This window comes from Tiliqua scincoides, chromosome 1, assembly GCF_035046505.1.
Source record: "Tiliqua scincoides isolate rTilSci1 chromosome 1, rTilSci1.hap2, whole genome shotgun sequence".
Lineage (NCBI taxonomy): Eukaryota > Metazoa > Chordata > Lepidosauria > Squamata > Scincidae > Tiliqua > Tiliqua scincoides.
The window spans coordinates 258,295,873-258,301,012 of record NC_089821.1 but is presented as its reverse complement, the minus strand read 5'-3'; the positions used below and the strand labels follow the sequence as shown (position 1 = coordinate 258,301,012).

Below are 5,140 nucleotides of genomic sequence, written 5' to 3'. Positions count from 1 at the left end.
TCAGGCTATTTCAGGCTGAACTAATGATCTGACATTTGGGGTGCCTTTTTTTCTTGGAAAAAAAAGAAAGATGTTCATCAGACTTTAGCTTGTCAGGTCTAATGATTTAGAGACATGGATTCACTTCAGGAATTTGATGGTTGCCCTCGCACTGGGCCACCTCTGAATCACAATAGCAAAAGGCTGGGAGCTGGGAAGCAAAGGGATGGCCTTTTGGGTCTTTATGAGGTGCAGGTCTTTGTCATGCCTCCACTAAATCCTAATTACTCTGATTAACAATGCAAGTCTGTCAGGGCCAAAGCAGAGGAATCAGCCTTAATTACCAGGCTTTGCCACTTCTGTGCAGGCTTTCTACTCTGGCATTCCCCTACTACACAATAGCTCTGATGTGTCCCCATCCTTTTCAGCTCTCTCCCCATGCCTCTCCCCCATGCTGCAAGTGGTGTTTCCAAAACAAGGGCTTCACTGGCACATCTGACCAAGCCTCACTGCAGTGCTTGTAGGGCAAAACCAAAAAGGATGGACTGTGGAATTTAGAAGGTTGCTGGATTTATGGACAGGTCTGAGTCAGGCCTCTGTGATTCCTGGGCCTGACCTGCTTTGGCGGTGCTCTCCCATTCCACCAATGTGGCTGAGTGAGTGGTACATTGCTCACTCCCCCACCATCTTTGCAGTGCTTACCTCCACTGCCACACCATACTTGCTACTGCCAGCTGCCCCAGTTGGTTGCTCCTACCATTTGAAAAGGGTGAAGTGGGGCAGCAATTTTCAGCTGGTGTGCCATGGCACATTGGTGTGCTGTGGGAGTTTGGAAGAACGTCATTTATTAGTAAGCCCCCCCCCCCGCCACTGGCAGTATGGTGTGTCTTGTCAATTGTCAAAAAACCTATGGTGTGCCTTGAAAATCTGAGTGCCTTGTCAGTGTGCCATGAGATGAAAAAAACTGAAAATCACTGAGGTGGGGATGTAAGCACTGCTGCCACTATAAAACTGGTAGAGGGTGAGCAAGCATACCCTCCACTCCCCCAATGGCTACTTGGCTTCCAGGGCCCACTCATTCTGCTTCACTAAAGGAGCTTGAGATGTTTTTCTTGGACAACAGCCCTTCTCATCATCACTATCACAAATGAACTATGGGGTGTTGAAAAATTATCTTTTGTAATATGTAGGGGGGGGGGAGTTTTGGGTTTTTTGTTGTTGTTTTTAACTCATTGAATGACTGCAAAATAGGCCTTTGGATTCTAGCCATGGAGATTGTATCAAACACACAATAACTCTTTTGCGGTTTTTCAGAATTCAGATCTGCCGAATCAGCACAACTGGATGCCCAAAACAAGGCACCATTGGGCATGCCCAGAAAGATATATTGTTCAGCAAGCAGAACTGTCGAGAGCAGGACTCCCACTGCTGGTTTGCCCTGTCCACAAAGCCCACTGAAATATAGCTTGAGAGCTGAGCTACACTTTAAATTCTAGTTCTTGGTCATCAGTCACACAGTACAGCATATCAAAAAAAGGAACCAACCATTACTGAATTTAGCACAGCTGCCTTCATCTTCTCCTGCTGTCCCATAATTCAGCAGTGCAGGAAATACTAAATGCAATTTATGGTGTGAGTTCTTGTTGAAAATATTATTTAACTCACATTCCTCATCTTTGTTTTTGGTTTTTTTTTCCCCCTTCAGAATGATCCATTTTAAAAAAATAATTGGCCTAACTCCTTGAAGTGGCTATCAATCGAGTCTATGCCAGCAATTTATTGGTATCCAGATACGTAATTGTTTTTTTTCCCCAGAACTTCTTTTAAAAAACAAAAAACAAAAAAACACAGCATTCCACAAATGTGCTTTGGAAAGCCCTTTGATGGGATTTTCCCTGTACAAGGAGATGGCAACAAAACCAGGATTTACCCAGTGTTTTGTGTTAGCCACTGAGAGAACTTTTCCCCCAGACAAGAGGACTATTGTGATATCCAGGCCTTACACAATTGCTTTTTTAATAAAATAAAATATGAATTTGCTCTATATCCTTTTTTAAAAAAGATTATTAATGCAGAACAGTTGAAAACATCTATTTGGATATCAAAGTGTAATGCCATATCAGAAGAGGTGTTTGTTTCTGGTGAGTAAGATAGGTTTACACCCTAAGCCTTACTGAACACAATGGGCTCACTTCTGAGTAAGGTAAATGACACCATTTTTGAACACCTCTACAAATCAGCAACAGACAGTGCAATCCTAAGCATGTCTACTCAGAAGAAAACCCCACTGAGTTTAATGGGACTTGGGCTACAATCCTATCCACACTTTCCTGGGAGTAAGCCCCACTGACTATAATGGGACTTACTTCTAAGTAGACATGCGTAGGCTTGGGCTCTTACTCCCAGATGTGTATAGGATTGCAGTCAGAATGAGTTTAACATGCTATGAAGTTGAAGAATTATACTTAGCCCTGCACCAATCTACTTCTCTTCTAATTATCCCAAATTTGGTTAATGTGCAATTTTCTGAAATGTTTTTGCAGACTGCTCGGCAGCCAAGGAAAACACTGGTTTCAACAGGAATATTCAACATACTAATTGATAAAAATGAAGGTAACAATACATGAAAAGCCAGTTGTTTGATTTACTCTCCTAGTTTGAGATAATTGCCCTTAATATTATTACAGAGAATAATGATTTCCATTATGGAAAGAACAGACATCCAGTTACTGTAGAAACATTGCCAACTTCTTAGGGGTTCAGTGGAAGTGTGCATGTTTTACAAAGAGCAGCACAGTGTGTGGGCCTGTGTCTCATCTCAAGGTGATTGAGTTAGAATTTCATTGGTTCCATTAGTCCTACACAATGGTTAGTTTTTAAAATTAAGGATGCATTCCTCACTGTCCATCCTCATACAGAGGAAAGGTTAAAGTGCAAGATGACTGGAGCCACCGGCTGCAATCTAATGCATTTTCAGATAAGTCTACACAGTTACTGGGAGTGCATGCATAGACATGATGGCTGTGTAGAGTGACAAGGCATAAAGAAAAGGTGGAATTGCGCCTATTGGCCCTGCTCACTCCCCAATGCTCATTCAGCATGAATTTTCCACAGAGTCTCAGTGTGCCTACTTAATGGTCACATAAGCTTATGGTCACATAAGCTCACTCTATCCATGTGCAAGCTTTATGCCAAATGAGCATAAGGGGAAAGGGCCAGTGGGTGTATGTATATATATACATACACATTCACTTTATACAGACATAACATCAGCACAGTCTTTTTGCATGGTTATAGATCATGGTTATAGATCTGTGCTTGGTTAGGCACACTTTCTTGATAAAGATGATTAGTCTCTGGATGGGAACCTCTGGTCGATTCAAGGTTTTCTCCATTTTGATTGGTTCTCTAATACAATATAATGCTCATATTGTGTCAGTAGGTGGTGCTAAAGTGCAGTATCTTATGGTACAACACAATCATTCATAGCCCGATCATAACTAGCGCTGGCACAGCCAGGCTGCTTGGACTGCACTCTATCCAGAGTTGGTTGGGAGCCAGCTAGAGGTCTCCTCAAGGTAAGGGGATATTCCCTCCTTATCCCAGGTTATGGCTCAGCCAGCCCTAATGGCCTACTTGGATCTCCGCTAGCTATTTAGCTGGCAGAAGTCAGAGTGACCCTGTGTATGGCTGCCTGGCCTGGGAAGGAGGTTAGGAGATGGTGGAGGAGGCCTCCGCTGATCACACCCCTCTTCCCAGACTGGATCTACACCCATTCCACCAGCCCTTGCCCTAAAACGCCTCTTCTTCATCTCCATACTGCCCTCCCCACGCCCCAGGCCTTACTTGGTGCCTTACCTGCATGCACCAGTGGCTGGGCAGTTGGAATGTGGTGCTTATTTGTACTGTGTCACAACGTGCCTTACAGCATGTTTTTGACACCTTCAGCCGACACAGCAGCTGTTGCGCTGGCTGAAGGCGTAGTTTGGACAGCACTCTCCAAGTCAAAGATGAATTAGCTGCTCATTCCAGTTAAGGTACTGTGTCCATCACTATCTATGGTAGGGTGGGAAAAGTCATTCCAGGTGATAGGAAAGCAAGTATTCTTTACCAAAGAAAACCATGGGGAAGAACTTAAAGAAGCTTAACCATGTGATAGGTCATTCCAAAAACAAGTTACGATGGGCTCAGTTCAGAATTCCTCTGGTTCAAGTCAGAATTGGCTCTGTATTTATGAGCTTACTTATAGAACCTTTGGGGAAAAATGAGCACTTTTTTCCCTAGAGTTCTCTGGTGTCTCGTAATGTCAGAACATTGAACCTGATGGTATCACATGATTGCACCATATCACATGGTTCCCTGGGAATCATAGTATTCAGCCACCTTTCCCCCTCTGAAAACAGCATACCCAAGAACAAAAGATGGTTTCAGTTCTGGATGAAGGACAGGAAGGACAAACAGGAAATTTGATGCAAATAAAGAAGATATCAGACAAAAGACTGCTTATCTGGATGGCTTGGTGATATACTTTCGCAGTGATCAACAGAAATTGCAATGAGAACATTATAAGAGTCCCATCCAGAATAAATCGTTCAAAGAAACAACCACTGTATATGCACCTACAGGTTGGCAACCTTCAGTCTCGAAAGACTATGGTATAAGCCTACAGCACCCGGTATTCCCTGGCGGTCTCCCATCCAAGTACTAACCAGGCCTGACCTTGCTTAGCTTTCAAGATCAGATGAGATTGGGCATGTGCAAGGTAACAGTTGCTGTCTACAGAGCAGCTGACTTCATATAGTTTTAAAGTAATCAACAAGAGTTTCATTGAGAAAAAGGGTTTACCATTAAAAAAAAAAAGCTTCACACATGCCTGCAAAGGACTCTGGTCAGCGGCACACAAAGAACTTATGGTTAGAAACTCCTATGGTATTCAAAGCCAGTTGTGAACTTTTTGGGAAGATTACACTTTGTAATATATATGAGCATTATAAACTCTACAAATTCGTATTCCAAACCAGATAATTACGGACTTTGGTTACATCGCAAAAAATAAAATAAAAAAATATTTCCAACTGTAAAAGGACCTTCTTCCTTGTGAGTTTTAATAAAACCAACAAGCAAATCTTATGGAATACACAGAAAGGGGAGGAAATTCACA

At 42.7% G+C, this 5,140-nt stretch overlaps 1 pseudogene; it reads right to left on the bottom strand.

Annotated features, from left to right (window-relative positions):
- Positions 1–4,639: 4,639 nt before the first annotated feature.
- LOC136638245 (5S ribosomal RNA) lies at positions 4,640–4,759 on the bottom strand (annotated as a pseudogene).
- Positions 4,760–5,140: the final 381 nt, after the last annotated feature.